General features: G+C 33.8%; 1 long non-coding RNA gene across 4 annotated transcripts; it reads left to right on the plus strand.

Annotated features, from left to right (window-relative positions):
• Positions 1–5,504: 5,504 nt before the first annotated feature.
• LOC145109828 (uncharacterized) lies at positions 5,505–10,874 on the plus strand. Of its 4 annotated transcripts, XR_013709243.1 has the most exons (10): positions 5,505–6,011; positions 7,016–7,063; positions 7,170–7,317; positions 7,419–7,528; positions 9,488–9,581; positions 9,912–10,061; positions 10,162–10,241; positions 10,333–10,435; positions 10,518–10,587; positions 10,686–10,874. It is a non-coding gene; the product is annotated as an uncharacterized LOC145109828 (long non-coding RNA). The 4 variants fall into 4 exon arrangements; XR_013709241.1 differs by having other exon boundaries at positions 7,016–7,317; XR_013709242.1 differs by lacking the exon at positions 5,505–6,011 and adding an exon at positions 6,416–6,712 and having other exon boundaries at positions 7,016–7,317.
• Positions 10,875–20,883: the final 10,009 nt, after the last annotated feature.

Consider the following 20,883-nt stretch of genomic DNA (forward strand, 5'->3'; position numbering starts at 1 on the left):
AAGTGACGACTCCAAACTCGGGTAGCGCTTCGCTTCTAACAATTTTATTTTCCTTCGACGAGACCTAGTATCATTACCGCTAGATTTTAGTCTAATATTTATTGCGACTAATTATTAGTCTAGATTTACGAGCGATATTGTTTTATAAGCGTTAAAAAATACTTTTCAACTACTATGTACAGATAGGGGCCAGACATGAAACACCAGAGGGAATGACCATTTTGGCATTTAAGCTGTTCTGAAATCCAACAACCCTATGTGGCCCTTCAAACCAGATACCCCGTACCGTGAGCAGTTAAAATGTATTATAACAATACTTTGTATAATTTATAATACTTAGCACATATATTGTTTATAAGTTCATAATAACGATAATGAACTTAAACATAAGTTATACTTAAAGTAGGATAGACATAACTTACTTACAAGGGAGTTTTAGTTAGGAGTTGGGCTCTGCAGGGGCAGAACTTCGTCGCTGAATCTTTCTAAAAAAGATTCTTTCAGCGCTTCAACGTTCATCTTACTATACTAAAACTACAGAAAGAAAAGTCGAATCACGAGGGACCGAAATGCTCGGGGGATAAGAAGAGAAAGACTCTTAAATCAAGAGAATGGTGCAAGAAATATGAGAGCCTAGAGACTCTTATTTATAGTAATTGAATTTTCAAAAACTACCCTCTATAGTTACTTAATGACCTTATAGTTATTTAAATGACTAAACACCTCTTTATAATACTATTTGAAATAGATTTAATGATATTTGTACTAAACTAATGTCGAAAGTACTGAACACTAGTCTTATAACGACCGCATCGTCGATACCTTTCTAATGATAATACATATGTATATATATGTATACGTATATAAGATTTATACTTTATTTTAATACGTAAAGATGCTATTATAAATTATAACTCGATCATACAAACTCCGTTTTTGGCATTCTTTATATCCATGCGTAGCTATCGACGAGATCTACAACTTTCGTTTAGACTCCGTCAGCTAATTTTGACTTTATTTTTTTGTCCATATTTTTATAAAATTAAATGATTTTGCTAAAATCATAACTCTCTCGTACGGACTTCAATTTTAACATTCTTTTTCTCAAAATTCTTATTTTAAAGAGTATTACGATTTTCTTTTTGGTGGCTTTAACTAAAAGTCAACCATTCTCTTCGTAGCTTTTTACGTCATACATTCGTTGTGCGCGACTGACTTTTATATTTTATAAAACTCATACCTAATTCATATGTAGTCAAATTTCTACAAAATTTACACTTTCGGGATTGGGAAGACGTGTATATATATATATATATATATATATATATATATATATATATATATATATATATATATATATATTGGCGCACTTATTTTTACGATTTACGGACGATTCGACTGATTTTTTCTATTTTATTATATTATAATAATAATCATGAAACACATAATATTCATATAATCATTCTTTATTACGTCAAATATGTTACAATTGTTGACTCTAACTATTACTTTGGTTAAGATTATTTATTCTAGATAATTTTCTATAAAAAAGAAACAAAAAACATCATTTTAGCGTTTGTTATATCTTAATTGACTAGCCCGAATTTGCGGGTGTTACAACTAGCCGAAAATATGCATATATATATATATATATATATATATATATATATATATATATATATATATATATATATATATATATATATGAACATTCAAATATACATGAACATTTCAAAAATATGAACATTCAATTATATGGACTGCCAATACAAATATAATATATATATATATTCAAATATGAATGCATGCACATTTCAAAAAAAAAAAAAATCATCAAATCTTCTTTTTAGTCTAGATATGCTTAGACGTACCATTTGGAAAAGATTGATGGTATTGGTTTCGAAAAATGATAAGCAGATTAGGAGTTCTCAAATTCTCACAAATCTTTAAGTTCTCAGTATGTCTCACCCTATAATATATATATATATATATATATATATATATATATATATATATATATATATATATTCTCTAATAAATGAAGGTTTTTTTGCCACTTGTCACACTCTCAATTCAATTTGTCAAATGTCATTTTATGGTTATTTTGAAATAATTTTTTTCCACATGTCATTTTATGAGTTTTTCTATTTTATTAAATTTCACATAATATTTTAATGTAATAATTGCAATAAATGTTGTAATAAATGGATATTGATTTCATTAATAAACTTACATTTTAATTTCGAAATTCTCAAAATCAAAACTCATTAGTTTCTTTTCTTTATTTAAATTATTTTAATTTGAAACATAAAAAACATTTCCATTATAATATATCATTATTTTTTTCTCTTATAAATTTAAAGTTTTCAAATATTTTGACTTTTATATTTGATTTTTTTTTAAATTAACTCATTTAATACATGGGTCTCACAACTAGTATATATATATATATATATATATATATATATATATATATATATATATATATATAATATGTATTGGTATGCATGTATCCAACCATATGTTACTTAATTTAAATATGATTAAGTCATACATGTGCACTAAACCTAATTGTCCGACTGTTTTCGCTTTTTCGTTAAATCCTAATTCGAGCGAAGCTTGGGTTGCAAAAACTAAAGAATAAAGAGGTCATGAGAGGGTTTGGGATAGAGAAAGAAATAAACGTTTTAACTTTCTCAATGCCAAAGATTATTTCCCATAATTAGAAAAAAAAATAAACGAGTTTAATGCTTTATCATTTTTAAAATGCAAACTCATTACAAAAGTACATTTGCTAACTAATGATTGATACTATTGCTTTTGTATGAATTAGTTCAAGCTCGCACATCTTAAAACCTTATGGTTTATAAGTTTTGGAACTTTTGTGCGCAACTAAAAATGATTTGAATGTTTTTAACTTAAGATTTGGATTTTTGTGAGTTACTTGCAAATATTATTTACTCATTTACTCTTTATATCAAAAATTTACGATGATCACTTACTTGCATCAATACTATTACTCCTTTTATCAAAACTTTTACGATGATCTTTGAATGTTGTTCAATGGGAAAACTACATAATACAAATGAGAACGACCTTTTAAATGTAGGGAGCATTTTTATCCCGCACACAAGTCGTAGTATGAAAGTCATAGTGAGAATAATCATTTTATTATACAAGATGAAAATTGGGTTAGAGGATGACACATGAGCCGAAGATATTTTTAATTTTAGTGTAAAACTCTTATTTTTATTGGTTTTTCTCTTGAAGAAGATTGATCCTATTATTTTATTAGATAATGACATATAATATTGTACGATGATGTACGATATGCCTATCTTATAATAGTGCGTGTAATAAAGATACAATATTTTGGACATTCAGTATGAGTGTTCAATTATTGATGATATGGAAGAAGTCACCTTCTTTTATGTATGTTTGTAATCGTGTTAGAATGTTATTGTAGTTTCTTTCATGTCATCTTTCACTTTGGATTCTTATAAAATGAAAGACTTTTAAAGAATTATTATTGTTTAATAATACACAGAGTGAGCATTGCCAAATCTACATTAGGGTGTATGTAATGGTGGAACTAGGAAAGGAAAAAAATTAAGGTGTAGCACATGCATCACACCGGAAAATTTACGCTACGCCAAAATTTTTCCTAGAATTCCGCCCTGTATGTAATGTCATCTTTATTTTAAGAAAACAAGGTATTCTCCATTTTACAATTAACATCGTAGCAATTAAAAAAAAACGATTTCATATTTCAAATGTCTCGCAAGTGATTTTTACATGTAGTCTTCTATCTAATCTACTCGTGTGTGAATTCACTAAGTATTTTCTATGCATTAGGTTTAATTGAATATGGTTGGTTTAGACATTGAATTTATTATATATAATAATCAAAACTGCAAAAATGATCCTATGGTTTGTTTTTTTAGGAAAAAGGTCTAAAACATGAAAAAAATAAATTGATGGGCCTTTTAGCATGTTTCTATATGGAAAAGGTCCACCGACTTAACACCCATCAAATTGTTGTTGTTATCCCCCATATGTGCCCCCTCCCACATAAGGGCAAATCCGTTTTTTTTTTCATTTGGGGGACCATTTTTACAAAGAAAATAAACTACGATTTTGACCGTCCGTGCAATGCTGCGGAAGCTCCAGTATGTTCAAAAACGCAGATCGACACCATACATACCATGGAGACGATTAAACCATATAAACTGGAGCATAAAAATATCAAAATAAAATTTGGATACAAATAATTATGTACGGAGGAGACGGACGAAAATAAGACTTGAAATTGTATCTTAAAGAAATTGATAAAAAAAAAGATTTTTAAAAAAATATGTAAGGGGTAGAAGTGTAACTTTAAAATATAATAGGGGATCAAATCGTAATGTATAAAATACCAATAATTTAACTTTAAAATTATCAGGGGTAAAAACTGTTAAATAAAAATTAAATGAGGGGAAAAGATTATAAATATGAAAATCTTCTATGACCAGAACCTAAATGACTATTTCCAAAAATATTGTTTTACATTTAATAATACATGCTTGACAATATATAACATGATTTGGGTTTAGTAAACTTGGATTTGGAAATAGAAAAAAAAAATATAAATCGTGGGAACATCATAGAAAAAGAAAAGGAGATGACAGCACAATCGACGGATAGGAATAGAAGTTGAGATGAATAGTGATTTGCCTCACAAACGGATTTTGGTAATTAATATATATATAATTATATATACCCTTTAAATTCTTTCCCCCACCGGTAACAACCTTCCCTAACGTCTCTCTTCTTCCTATTATTCTTCTTGAGCTCTTACATAAACAATGGTGGTTTGTTTTCATGGAAGATGTACCTGAGTACACGAAATGTCTGCTGTGAATAAGAAGAGTTTTTCATTTGAAGTCACATCTCTAGTTTATAGCGCGCCATCATAAAAAACCTTAGAAATCTAAAAGATAAAAGCGACTGTGTTTTGGCTATAGGGATAAGAAATGTGTCTTTAGAGTATCCCACTAATCGTGTTTTTGAATTTTGACTGTTATTTAAAATCTGTTTTTACCTCTAAAAACCCAGATTTTAAAGGGACAATTGTTATGGGTGAAAATTCTGAAGTGTTAGTAGATTGTCTATAGTGATTAGACATAATATGAAGATTGTGATTAACCACTACAAGAAAAAGACCCTTTTACGACGCGCAAACAACGACACTCATTGATTTATGTTACGCAAAAGAGAGTGACATTAATAAAGTGTCATCTCTTCAAAAAATTTAAGGATTTAGGTCATGCATTATTGCGTGCCCTGAAATTAGTGTCTCATGTAAAAAAAATAAAAATACGGAGGGCACTTTATCTAAAATGTGCGTCCTCTGTGAATATGTGGCTTTATGATTTTTACTCAAAACGCGCGTTCTTATAAGGGGGAAATGAAATCCTCTTAAAATTCTAAAATTTTTAAATACCCCGCTTCAAGACCTCCCTTATCCCTTCGTTCTCTTCTTCCCTTCTCTCTGCAAACCCTAATCACGATACCATCTCTGCTATAAATCTCGACAACTCATATAATCGTTCTATAATTTTTTTCTTAAAAAGTGGCGTTCATTCCTGAAGATCACAAAATGGCGACCAACAACTAGGGCTTTTATTTCCCACTTACATATACTCGTGATTTTCATCAAGAGTTTCAAAATTACTTCCCTCACGTACGCTTTTCTTCTTCAATCTCACATCCATTTAGGGTTTTGGCATACAAGAACTCTATTCGACTCATCACACACCAACTATTAAGGGAAGACGTCAAAGCATTCATAGGCCGGATGTAGCAACAATCGAAGATTCACCTCGCCTCGCCTCGTCCATTCCACAACCTCTTTGGTCACCTCTCCTCCGGTGACCTCGTGATCACTTCTCCTCGTCGGAGACCCTGGCATCTGACCTCGTCAGAGACTATGATGATTGCTCAAATTTACATGCCCTAGTTCGACTAAGGTATGTTTTGTTTTTTTCTCTCTTCCTAATGTTTTCGTTCTTCTATCCTCACTCCTCCATAATTTCTGAAAAATCCCGAAGCTTACCAGTTTTCTCATGATAAAAATTAGATTTTGGTTGTTTTAGTCAATAGAGTTTTCATGGCAACATCTCTCTCTCTCTCTCTCTCTAAAACTATTACCCTCCATGGCGACGTCTCCATTTCTTTTATCTTATATCTTTTTCAAAACTGATCCCTATCTACTTTTGGTGGGTGATTAATAAATAAATTGAACTCCCCATGTCAAATATCTCATGTAATTAGCTTAAGGTTCTTGGGTTCGGCTCCTGGTGTGTTTGGCGTCCTTGGTTGTGTGGAATTTTACCGATGAGGTTCTTTCGTAGCTACATACTTTCATTTTCGTGTTGAACTCATAATCTCATAAGCTTTATCCTCATATGACGATATTGCCCTTCCCACTGTAGCAATATGTGTATTGTTCCATGTATTATTGTCCACAATCACAATGAAAAAAGATTCTCACCTTAGATAATCCCTTTATTCTCCCTGTTCCCTTAGAAGACACGGTTTGAGTGGTTTTTCCTCTAATTTCTTGGGTCAATTTCTTTGTCTAGTCGTAAAGCTACATTGGAGGGTTGTTTCCATGAACACTAATCAGTTATTGACGCCCACAAGGTGCTCAACGCAATGTTTCTGTTAGGTCAGTTACTGACGCCCACAAGGTGCTCGACATAATGTCTCTATTAGGTTTTCACCAAGATGAGACCACTTTTGGCTACCTTGTCTATCTATATGCAACAAAAGGACTCGAGAACAAGATAATTGAACTACAATACTTGGAATTTAGGTTCAATTTTACCAATAAATCAGTGTTTATTAGTGATGGCTTGTTAGCAGCCAGTCAACTTGTTAACAATCTTATTAAAGATGGTGAAATGTATTTCGTGTTAATAAGGATACCCTTAGTTATTAAGTTCGACATCTTTCTTTGTTGTTGCTGCAGGTTTGACGACCAAAGCAGAAACTCTATTTGGCATGTTATTGAAGCTGGGTTGTTAACTTCATATACAAAATTTACAAAAATCTCTTTTAATTTCTTTCCTTTATGAGCTTGTTAACTTCATTTTGAAATATAATAGACAACATTTTTTGTGTAGTGGAGCTGACCTGTTTACATCTGGTACCCAATCACCTACCTATCAGAAGGAATTTGGATTTAGTAGTCTCAGTAATTTAACTGAATATGTTCAGCAGTCTTTAGTCAACATATTCTCCGGTCCAAAGGCTAAAGGAGAATCTAATCAGGTTATAAATTGTTATTTGTATTATATTTCTATATTATATATTTATAAATTCTGATTTTATCTTATTCTGTGTTTTTTTCTGATTAAATATTATTATTCCAGATTGGTATTAAAGCAGACTGGCGAGGTCATAAAGGTCACCTTGTCATCTTTTTGGGAAACAAAACTACTTCACGTACTTAAGTTCAAGAAGTGGCTTTACTGATGATCTGGTAAAAGTAAAAACCGAGGCTGATGAAACAAACTGTAATCGATCAAGATTCAAAAGAATCAAGTGAAATAATATTTCCATGCGATGACAATGATTTCTTAAAAAGTTTAGAATGTGTTATTTATATTATTACTTTCAGTATTAAAGTGTTGAAATTAACAAAAGACAAAATTCCAAAAATGGTCCCTGTGGTTTACCAAAAGTCACAAAGTCAGTCCGTATTAATTTTTTTTTGACGCAAATGGTCCTTGTGGTTTGCGAAACTTGCAAAGTTGGCCCTTTTTACTAACACCGTTAGTAAAATGCCGTTAGGGACTAAATCTATAAGAGCATTTTCGTCTTTTCAAGTATAGAAGGACTGAATTCGTGACATTTGAGAAACCATAGGGATCATTTTTGAAATTTGTTTGAAAAAATAAATTAATTTGCTGAAGGAAGTGGGGAAGGCTCGAAATCACAACCCCCACCCCCCTTTATTCGACCAAAACCTTAACCAATTGAGCTGATTGCTCACTTGGTTATAACACCCTAAAACTAATTTATATAATAACAAAAACGTTAATATTTAAATAATAAATAAATTACAAAAAACATTTTTTGTACGTAACTTTTTTTTAAATAAAACAAAAAGTATTTAGTCGTATTACAAAAAAAAATTGTTTTTTACAAATAATTTGTATGTATTTTTATGTATTTATTTTACGTAAAATATATTTTTTTATTTCTTTAAAAAATCAGTTTCCGTATAAAAATATGTTTTCGTATATTATATATATATATATATATATATATATATATATATATATATATATATATATATATTTGAAATAATAATAATTAACACTACTCATGACATAAAAAAATATATTAATTTTTTTGGGTCGCTAGTTCTAAAATACGTATTTAATCTTTTTTTAAATACATATAACCGAAAAACGGTTTTCAGAAAACCGATTGGACCAATCAGTTTTCTGAAAACCGTTTTTTGGTTATATGTATTTAAAAAAACATAAAAAACCTATTCGGTTATATATTTTATTTAAAATACGTATTTCATCTTAATTGCAAGTTCTAAATCGTATGATTGAAATAAAGATGAAAAGAAATAGTGATATATATCTTTTTAAAATAACGATAATTAATAGTACTCTTGACATAAAAAAAATGTATAAATTGTTTAGATACATAACATAATCGTTGTTAAGTTGTTTTTAATACATAACATAATTGTTGTTAAGTTGTTTTTAATACATTTTTTTTATATAACTTCATGAGTAGTGTTAATTATTATTATTTCAAAGACATAAAAAATATAATATACGAAAACATATTTTTTATATGAAAACTTATTTTTTTAAAGAAATAAAAAAATATATTTTACGTAAAATAAATACATAAAAATACATACACATTGTTTGTAAAAAACAATTTTTTTTTGTAATATGACTAAAATACATTTTGTTTTATTTAAAAAAAGTTATATAAAAAAATGTTTTTTGTAATTTATTTATTATTTAAATATTAACGTTTTTGTTATTATATAAATTAGTTTTAGGGTGTTATAACCAAATGAGCAATCAGCTCAACTGGTTAAGGTTTTGGTCAAATAAAGGGGGGGTGGAGGTTGTGAGTTCGAGCCTTCCCCCCCCTACCTTGAGCAAATTAATTTATTTTTTCAAACAAATTTCAAAAATGGTCTCTGTGGTTTCTCAAATGTCACGAATTCAGTCCTTCAATACTTGAAAAGACGAAAATGCCCTTACAGATTTAGTCCCTAACGACGTTTTACTAACGGTGTTAGTAAAAAGGGCCAACTTTGCAAGTTTCGCAAACCACAAGGACCATTTGTATCAAAAAAAATTAATAGGGACTGACTTTGTGACTTTTGGTAAACCACAGGGACCATTTTTGTAATTTTGTCTTAACAAAATTTGAATTATACGTTTTATTGATCAAACAGATTCAGCAGTGAAGAACGCGCATATGTTTCCCATTTATTCCATCAATGGGCCAAAAAAGCAGCATTCAAGGAACCAAAGAGGTTGCTTAACAAGGTTACTTTCTTTTTCTGTATATTTTTACCATCTCATTTAAAATTGGAGGTCTCATCAGTACCCTAAGTTATACCTCGTGCACAGGTATTAAAACTATAATAAATATTTAAAAATTTGGTTTCTAATTATTTAGGTTCAATGCCCAGTTGAAATGGTATTTCAGTACTTATCACTTGTTATTTACACTTTTGTTGTATTTCATATGATTCTGTTAGTTTCAACAAAAATACGTTTCTTAGTTTATTTTGTGATCGATTGCACTGATTTACTAGCCTAAATATGTTTTTTCCCCTAATTTGGCTTATTTGGTTGCTTCTCTATTATCATCAGGTTTTGAGAAAGCTTGTGGATAATGCTTCAAAGTTTCTGAATGATAAGGTCACAAAAGCTATTGTAACAGTTCCTGCTTATTTCAATTATTCCCAAAGAATATCAACAAAAGATGCAGGTCGCATTGCTTATATGGTTTTGATGTTTCAGGTGAGGGGACACGATTTGGGATAACTGAGTTTTAAATTCAATATGATGTTTTATTTTAAAAATATTTTCTGATGTTTGTTTCCCATTTTATGTGTTGTAGATCTTGAAGTCGGTGATGGAGTTTTTGAGGTGCTTTCTACTTCTAGAGACACATATATTGGTGGTGATGAGTTTGATAAGGTTAGTATTGTTTTAGAACCAATACCATTATCCATTTACAACCTTTTATAATTTCATTACCATAAGCTTTTTTTTGCACTTCCATGTAAAGAATAGTTGATTGGCTTGCTGCAAGCTTCAAAGATGAAAGCATAGATCCACTAAAGGACAAGCATGCCCTACAGTGGTTGATTGAGACAGCTGCAATGGAGGAGGTATATGTGTTGTCTCGTATAAAAATAAATTAAATTTATGGTTTCATTTATTAAGAATGAATGTTAGATGTTATGTTGGCAGAGACTGTGAATGACACCAAGATTTTACTACATGGTATGGGTTGTACTGAACCCTGGATTCTTGGCAAAAGGTATTTTACTACATGTGTATTAAATTTTAATATTTTATAACATAGATTGATGATGCTTGACGCCTTTCTGAATACTAATGTGTTGATGATGAAAACAGGTATCATGTGGAAACAGAAACATACCAATAAAAAGTAGAAACAAGAAGGTGTTCCTTAATAGCAATGTAATATTAGGTTATATAGTTAGGGAAAACCTCTTAATAACAATGTACAATTAGATCCCCTTAATACCAATGTATTACAATTTTCTGACATTATGTTATTGGATGAAATTGACTGTTTTGGTATATATTTGTTTCCATATTTTTGTATTATGCGTAAATGAGTATCGTAAAGACGCGTCGTAAATGTATATCGTAAATGGTTGATGAAGTTTATGACACGCAAATGTGTGTCATCTTTATTTATGACAGAGGATTTAACGATACGCAATGCGTGTCCTAAACGCGCTTCGTAAGGTAACGACACACAAATACGTGTCATCTTCCTTTATGACAGGGCCTTCCTTGACACGCAATGCGTGTCGTAAACGCGCGTCGTAAATGTGTGTCGTAATTGCGCGTTGTAAATGCGCGTCGTAAATAGACGACGCGCAAAATCGTGTCGTCTCTCGTTATGACAGGGCCTTCCTTGACACGCATTTGCACGCTGTCTGAGTGTTTTACGACACGCATTGTGCGTCGTAAAAGGCTGTTTTTCTAGTAGTGAACGTTCATGAGTATTTAATGGAGATTTAAATATTGGATACAACCCGCACTCAAAAAGATTACTTCATGGATTCAATCACAAGTAATTATGAGATAATAATATTTTTTATTATTAAAAACGAGAGACGTTGAGTTCTTTGCATACAAGTTGGTTGTGTATTAATCTTACTCTAAAGCTATCCGTAACTAGTGGTTATAACGAGTAAGTCTATGCATGATTTGGCAAGTCAACAAAAGCTATCTAGTCAAAGTTTATTTATTCCTTTTACCTTAGTAGGAAAAGTGATATTGTGGGCCCCTTGATGATTTGATGTTGACATTTGATATGTGCATATATAGTCATGTATTTCATGCATATTTCTAATACTTTTAGCAACAATTATATTTATTTTCGGACAAAAGGTACTTATTAAGTTTGAAATGTGTTTTGTAGCAGTGAAGACATGCTCGGGATGAAAAGGAAGCAAACAAGGAGCTGGAAGCAGAAAAATGGGAGCTAAAGCAAAAAAGAAGACAAACAAAGCTTGAAGACAAAAGATCATGTCGTGGTGATCCTCCAACACAACATGGTGAATGGAAGATTACGATCATTAAAGCAGACTTGGAGAAAACATGATATATACAAAGACCACGTCGTGGTGACGGTTAACCACGACGCGACAATTAGATTTTTGGTAATTATAAATACCCGAACATTAGGTCGAATGGAGGGACTTCTAGCCGATTTTCTGAGAGGTATTGCGACAGAATTCCTTTGGAAACTTGGGAGAAGATCGAGAATCATTTGGAGCTCGAGAGGTGAAGAAGATCAAAAGAATTCTACATAGATTTAATCTGTTAGCTTCTGTCTAGTCTTCATTGCATAACTTTTGTGTGTTTTTCTGCTACCATAAGAGGCTAAAAACCTTTTACTTCTGTTTGGTGAAGATAAACCTAATTCTATTGTGTTGATTTCGACTATTGGATGCTTTACGTTGATTTCACTTGTGTTTGATAATATAAACCCTAACATGCTTTACGTTGATTTCTAAGCCCATAACTATAATTGGTATGTACTTGACCCGAGAGTAGCATTGTCCATTTGGGTTGCATATCATCAGGACAATTTGTTAGGATGGACTTTTGAGAAAACGTTATTTATGGTTTATTAATATATTATAAGTTCTAATATATTAATATGAAATCATATGATTTAATTAGTATTGATCAAGAATTAGTTTGGAATTAATTTAGTGATCAAAAGAGACTAATTAAATCAATGGGGACTAATTGTGTAAAGTAGTTATATTTATATGTTGGGCTTATGATCCATGTTGGACTAAGTTTATCTATGGATACATAAAGAGTTGGGCCACATGAACCATGGATCATAAACCCATGGGTATGGATTAGGGTTAACCCATGACCCTTGGAATTCTACATATAAATATGTTGCTCCATGACCAAAATCGTGTGCATCTATTCTTAGAGAACAATGAGCCGATTTTGTGTGAAAGGAATACTCTCTCAAAATGTCATCCTTTGTCCTAGATGTGTTGTGATTCCATTTGAGGCATTCACACTATTGGTGCTAAGTTCTTAAAGGCCAAATACATCAAGGATAGCAAGCTACAACAAAATGTATGTTATCTAACTTGTTTTATTACCCAAGTATCAAAGTTTTGTATGCTAGTTAGGGTAATACCTTGGAAAAAGAAAGTTTGCATGTATAATAGAGAAAACATAGATCCAAGGTATTTAGGGTTGCATGTACACCTTAGGAGTGTTAGAATGCTCAAAACCCATCAGTGGTATCAGAGCCTAGGGTTGTTTTCAATTATACTTGATGCTACTTGTTATTTAAGCTTGAAAAATCGATTTTAGTGGACTCGCTGAGTCCACTAGGGACTCGCTGAGTCCCAACACAATTCTGACCAACTCGCCGAGTTTGTTCTTGCACTCGATGAGGTGGTGCTCCAGAATGCAGATTGTCGATGTTTTTGGCTAGAATTGGACTATGATCATTACCCTAAGTTGTTTTTGAACTTATAAACCTGTTTTTGATGTGGTAATGATCATGCTTATCCAATTTATAAGATAAATGTCAAAGTTTCATGTTTTGTATTAGTTTATATGATTATGCTAATTACATGAAATTTGTTTGATATGACAAGATATCAGTTTAATCTAGATCATGGACATTATTTGACATGCTTGTTAGGTTATTTGATGATCTTTATGGCTTTTAATGTACTCCATAACTTGTCCTAAAGTTATGGAAAATGAAAATTTTTCCTTTTAAAAGACTTCATTAAACTAATAGGTTATGGTCTTGAAAAGTTTTTTCCATAAATGTTTTTATGAACTCCATAACTTGTCCTCAAGTTATGGATTTCCAAGAGTCTTTTCATTAAAGCCTATATTAAACTCATATGTTATGGATTCCAAAGGTTTTTGAATAGTTCAAAACTTGCCCTCAAGTTTTGGAATTTGTAAATGTAGAGTCTTCTTTTGATACATTTAGTTCTAAACCCTAGAATTTTAAAAGTTTAAAATTCAACCCTTATACTATTATAATATTATAGGTTTAATATTTATATATGTGTATAAGAGTAAAGTCAGTCTTACCGTTAGTAGGCCTCATTCACGAAGCCGGTCTATAAGGGTGGTATAAGGTTACTGCCTATAAAATGGCAGTTTAATGGGTGTCCACTCTCACCCACCGCTTCCTTGATTGGTGGAGGGTCGTTATCCGAACGGGTTTGACAGGACATTTAAATTCTCATTAAAAGTATAATGAAATACTAAGTAACTAAACACTTATAAATTCCCAATCTTAGTTACTTAGGAAAATGTGAATTTGGTGCTAACCCATGAAATTGCACTTTGCACCTTGTTAAGTCGTTAGTGGAGCGTGTGTGGTTAACCGACACACTAACCTGGGACTGACAGTGCGCGGAAAAGGGTAGCTTGATGTTAATCATAAATTAATGGAGCGTGTGTGGTTAACCGGCACATTGATTAGGTGGTTGTAACATTGGGTGTACAAAGCTAGTTTGCATGGTTATTCACACCGTGTTTGTGATCCTCGGCATCGCAGTCACAAACTTGATAGGCACAATCGAGATTTAAACATGCCATTGAATTGTTCAATGAATCTCAAATGATCTAGGAGTTTCAATCCATTTAAAACCTAATGATAAATTTCGTTTTTCATGGTGGAAATTGGTAAATCGTCATTTACCTACCTTCAAATATTTTGCAATAGGATTACGACATCCCTCTTCCGAATTGTAAAATATTGTGTTGGGTCCTAGCCTTAATATTTCATTTGGGCACTATATTAAGGACTAAAATCAACTAAACTTGAATTTCTCCCTCAAAAATGTCTAATTTCAGACAACTATGGTCTTCCCAAATCTTTTGAATAAACTTTCTTTATAAAGATGATTTTCCACAAGGCGATCAAGGTGAAAGATTAATCCCTTCTACGTGCTGTAGTGGAACTTCACTTCCTCCACCACCTCCAATTATTCTCCCTAACCCACAAGTTCTAGGTCACTCAACACCCTATTGGCAGGAAGGAAAGTCTGTATGTGCTCACGTCTTGGAGATGAAGTTACATATTGACAAGCTAGGAGAGTTGGGTGTCGAAGTCTCAAGGAAGTTGGCTATTGACTAGGTTCTTCAATCACTTCCTAAGTCATATAGCGGGTTCTTTAAGGACTACTATGTGACAGACCACGACATGACCCTTATCGATCTTACCTATTTGCTTGTTGCTGCTGAATCAACAATGATTTGGTGCACTGGAAAAGAAAATTTGATTGCAAGGTCTACTCCCCAAACTTCCATGGACGTTGACAATGGTAACATTGGAAGTCCATAAAAGCTTTCTCTTCCTAATGGAAAGGGATCGGCCATAGTCAAGTCATTTGACCAAATGGTAAAGAGAAAGGCTAAGTCTGAGATAGTGTGACAACCCGAAATTTCTATTCTGTACAACCTCTCACTTCAATAAGAGTCAGAACAGTTTCTGCTAACTTTCAGGCTTTTTGGATTAAGTTCTAGTGTTTTAAAGTTAGTAATTCAGGAGATGACAGGAGAGAGGATGCCCTAGGGTTTATTGTGCAACAATAATGTCCCAAAACTCCAAGAGTTTGGAGTTTACGGCCTAAACAAATGTGTTTACGGCCGTAAACCCTAAAAAGGGGGTATAAATATGACACTTAGTCATATTTTACCACTTTTCACATTTTCAAGATCCAAAACCAAATTCTCTCTCAAGTATCATCCAACATTTCTTCAAGATCTTCAACTTGTAAGTGTTTCTAGCCCTAATAAGTTGATATCTACCCTAATCTAGTTATCTAACATGATTCCATCCGTGAAATCATTCCAAAAGTGTAGATCTTCAAGTTTCACCAAGAACACCAAGAACACACACTAGTGTTCTTGGACTTTTAGCACCTTTTCAAGCTTCTACCTAGTAAGTACTCCTACCCTAGTGTGTTATAAGGCTTGTTACACTTCTAAACATCAAGAAAACACCCAAGAAACAAAGGATGAAAGGTGTTTACGGTCCAAGAACACCTTGGACTGTAAACCCTATTAAGGGTGCCAAAGTGTGCCCTAGTTGCTTCTAAGCCTTGGAAACTAGTCTAGACCCCTTCCTTAATGTGTTTAGTACTTGAAAACATCAAAAGACCATAAATCATTTGGGTTTACGGCCGTAAACCCAAAGATAAATGGTCCAAGGACCGTAAACTCCCTAAAGGAGTGAAATGGTGCCCTAATCTCTTCCTAAGGCTTAAACATGAAGTAGGAATGCTTCTTGTGATCTATAAGGCTTCAAAACACAAAATGGTCAAAGAAACATGAGTTTACGGCCGTAAACTCATGGGTTTACGGCCGTAAACTCAAGGAGTTATGGTCACAAAACCCTAAACTCCAAGGGAGTTTACCCTTGAACCCCAAACTCAATAGCAAGGTCCTACCACCCTTAGATGCAATCCTTATGACTTATAGCACTTAAATAAAGTGATTTACATGTCTTAGGATGTCTTAAACTTGGTTAATTAGTTGTTTTATGACTAATTGGATACATATATGTGATTATATGTTAACTAGGATCATTGTGTGTGTACAAGTCTTCACTTGACACTTAGGATCCTACATCATTCAGTTCATCCACAACCACCCACTACAAGTGAGTTCATACCCCCTTAATCAATCCTTTTAAATGATTTTAAATGCTTTCATGGGGGGGGGGATACAAGTAGAAAACAGGAAGTTATAGAATCAATCACATGTGATTTATAACTGTGTTTTCAACCAACTGATTTCACATGCTTCAAAATGTGTTAAATACAATGGTTTTCAGTTATTTTACTCTTTGTTATCAAATAAACTACTTTGGAATCGTTTTACAGATTGACATCAAGTCATTATTATTTATTGTTCAAAACTCTTAGATGTTTTACAAAACCTCTTTCAACTTATTGTTAAAAACCATATCTATACACTTATGTTTCATGTATATATGTATTGATATGAGAGCTTTCATTCATTATTCAGTTCCAACACTCTTGAGTAGCAAGGGTGTATAAACCTACTTGGACATTCAATTTACATTCCAGTAAACTATTATAGGTATAGTTTAGGGGATACAAACTACTATTCCTATTACAAGGAATTACACAAGAGTCAGTTCATTCATGAGTCTATACTAATACATTACATACAATATGAAGAGATACTATTACATGGATACTTTTACATGGATACTATTACATAGATACTATATGATGAGATACTATTACATATATGTGTAGATACTATTATATATGTACGGGACTAACCATTCTACACCCAGCTGTTAGCTACAGAGGGAAAATGCACATCGACGGATGTCTACGGTTAATACTATTCGGCAATTACTATGCCGTGTTTATCCTAGTACCAAAGGATAATACTTAAATGATTATATAATTTCCATTTTACTTTATTTTGTGACACATTCACATAAACGATGAGGTAGACTATATATTTATAATAATAGCCGCACATGGGAAAAACTTTCATTTATACAGAAATGCATCCTTCAAAGCACATGGGTCTTGGTAGAAGACTACCTTTCATACTAGTAGGAAATATGAGATTTTCTAGGATTTTCACACTTATACTAAATGTTTCATTAAACATTTACCAGTCTTTCATAATAGCTTTTCAGAGTAATGACACTAAAATACTTATGAATTCACCAGCTATATGCTGATCTACACTTTCAAAATAACTTGTATTCTCAGGTCACCAGTAGACAGGTACGATGGCCAGGTTTTGAGAAGACGGAGCACAGTCAAGACTCGTCTTTTATTTTGATTACATATTTTGGTGTCTTATTACTATGATAGAACACTCATGTATTAAAAACTTTACTTTTAATGCAATGGATGATGTTGTTACTTGTTTACTACTTTGCACTGTTATGATACTTCACATGACGTCCTCCACCCCTGAACGTTTCCTCCGTTCTTGGTTTTGGGGTGTGACAGATTGGTATCAGAGCTTTGTTTATAGTGAATTGAGTATATCAACCCATAAAAGATATACAGACTATAAATACATTGGGATTAAAATACTCTGACCAAGAGTTTATACTTTTAAATAATAAAATATTTAACTAAGTATACATGCCTGCATTCATACTAAAATCAGTGTCACAATGACAAGAACAAAAGTATTACGATTGTTGAATATCACAAGTAAGCTCGGGGATGTATGGTCAGTCCTGGGAGTGGCATAGCCTGATCAACTATGCTGGTCCGAGGAGTGATTAGCACATGCCCAAGAATGGTTGTGATATGGCAACAAGTCTAAAAACTTACCAACACTACCACAATGAAATACCATAGGGGTATTTAGTGTTATTATAAATACTTATATGAGAATTAAAGGTCTTTATTAGTATGCCAATAGTTGTTTAGTGGATACACTAAGGTTATATGTACTAGGGTGTCATAGACTTAGAATCTGTGATCTTTGCTTTACTTCCCGTTCCTTGTTTGGTTGTGGATTTAGAGTTAGGGTCACCTATTCGAAGGTCTATCCTATTTTGAGTACATATAACTGGTATGCACTAAACAAGTATTGGAGTAACTAATAAAGATCATATTATAATTATCTTAGTTAGTACGTCTATTAATTTCTTCTTATATCCCTTTTTTCGCGTAGATATCATGGCTGGATTCCATCCCCACGGCGACCCGTACTACCCTAACCATGGCAATGCTGGATGACTCGGAGAAGAGCCAGAGAATGATCACCCAATTCCTTTGGATGATCACGAAGCTGAAGGTTTTTCTGATAGTTCAGACTCAGAACCAGAAGTCAACAACCTACCCCCAGCTGCTCAAAACCCAAACCTGAACCCTCGTCCAGCATTTCAAGGACCCACACCCCTGTGGGCCACAAACTTGAATAGATGGAGTCAGGAACAGGGTCAACCCTTTCCCTACAATGGAGACAGAAGCTTCTACAACCTCACCGAGGAAGGTTCAGCTGACAGGGTCTTGCCCATCATGGTTCGTAGGATTTCCCGGAACACCGAACAGGGTCGAGCTACTATCGACCGAGTCGTAGAGGTTGACGCCAACTCTGGCGTAAACACAGTCCGCATTCGCCAACTAGAGTCTGCTCATGAAAGGACTCTGGTCCACAATGCAGCTCTGCAGAGAGAACTTGCTGGAACCCAAGCTGAAGTCAGGGAACTTCGAGCTCAGCAAGTAAGATCTGACAGGCGTGTGAGGGACATAGAACGCCTTCTGTCGGAATCAAGAACTCACTCTAGTAGTTCTCATCGCCGATAGAATCTCATCGACTTCTCTTTTGGATATAACCTAGTTATGTAAAACTCAGGTCTAATTTCCTATCTTTGTAAATCTTAGACCTGTTAGGTCTTGATTAGGTTGTAGTCCTGTCAAAATTTTCCCATCATGGTTGATGTAAGGCCTCCTACTAGGCCATTTTTCCCGAACTTGTTACATCTGTAATTCTAGTAATATTGACAGCTACCTGATCTCATGGAAATTATTATCCAAATGCTATCATCTGTTAGTTCTAGATCTACATTTAATCGTGCTGTTGGACTATGAAGAGTTAGTCCATGAGTCATTTTCATGAACTTTCCTATTGAATTCTTATCAATATCTTCATCTTTCTAAACTTATAGTTAAAAGATGCCTCCTCGTAGAAATCCTAGGCGTAACAATAATAACGAAACACCGATACCACCACCACCTCCTCAGTTCGACGCTGCTATGTTCCAAGCAACTGTCACGACGGCCGTAGCGGCTGCCATGTCACACATCAATACTCCCGTCCCTAGTGGATCGGAACATGTGCACCTCCTTCCAACCATGGCGAGAGTCATGGGCATCCCCGGGAATGCACCTACAAGGATTTTACGAACGCCAAACCCAGAAATTTCAATGGAACTGGAGGGGTTATGATCTTAAGGCAGTGGATAGAAAAGACAGAAGCAGTCTTTGAAATCTGCGCCTGCCCAGAGAACAATAAGGTCAAGTTTGCTACTTGTACCTTTTTTGACAGGGCTTTAACTTGGTGGAATGGCCACGTTAAGTCACTGACTCTAATAGTGGCAAATTCGATAAGTTGGGAAAACTTGAAAGCCATGCTGATGAGAGAGTACTGTCCACGAGGGGAAATTCAAAAACTCGAACAGGAACTCTGGGGTCTTGAAATGGTTGGTTCTGACATATCAACTTATACTAATAGATTCTGTGATCTGGCAATTCTTTGCCCTGATATGGTTGCTCTTGAGAGCAAGAAAATAGAGAGATATATTTGGGGACTGTCGCCCCAGATCCAGTCAAGTGTGTTAGCATCCAGGCCTGTTACTTTTGACAGCGCCAAAGAGCTGGCACAATCTCTTATAGATCACGGAAACCACCAGAACCAAACGATTTCTACACCTGAGCAACAAAAGGGAAACAACAACAACAAAAAGAAAAAGGGGTGGAACAAGAGGAAAAGCGGGGCTTTGCAAGAATCCTCAAAGAGACAACAACTAGTTACAATCAATGCTGCCACAGTAACTCCTGTTATCCCTGCTAATCCTTTACCAATGAAGCCTTATGCCGGTAATCTTTCGAGGTGCAACAAATGCACCTTCCATCACAACGGACCTTGCCGGGAAATGCAGTGCACTAACTGCAACAGAAGGGGGCATACTGCCCGTTTCTGCAAGACTCCAGCAAGGCCGACCGCTCAAGTTCCTAACGCCGGTGTGGGCCAAGCTTGCTACGGTTGTGGCGAAGTGGGCCACTACAAGAGGAACTGCCCTAAGGCAGGGATAGCTGGAGGAGTAGGAAGAGTTCTGGCCATAGGCCACGAGGAATCCATAGCTGATCCTACAATAGTTACTGGTACGTTTCTACTCGATAACTCATTACTTGCATACTTTTCGATAGTGGAGCGGAGAAAAGATTCGTAAACCAGAAATTTCCACACCTGCTTAAAAAAAAACCACGTGCATTAGATAAATCATTCACTGTAGAAATGGCAAACGGGAAAACGGAAAGTACTAACT

This window comes from Lactuca virosa, chromosome 4, assembly GCF_052849685.1.
Source record: "Lactuca virosa cultivar CGN04683 chromosome 4, Lactuca_virosa_CGN04683_v6, whole genome shotgun sequence".
NCBI lineage: Eukaryota > Viridiplantae > Streptophyta > Magnoliopsida > Asterales > Asteraceae > Lactuca > Lactuca virosa.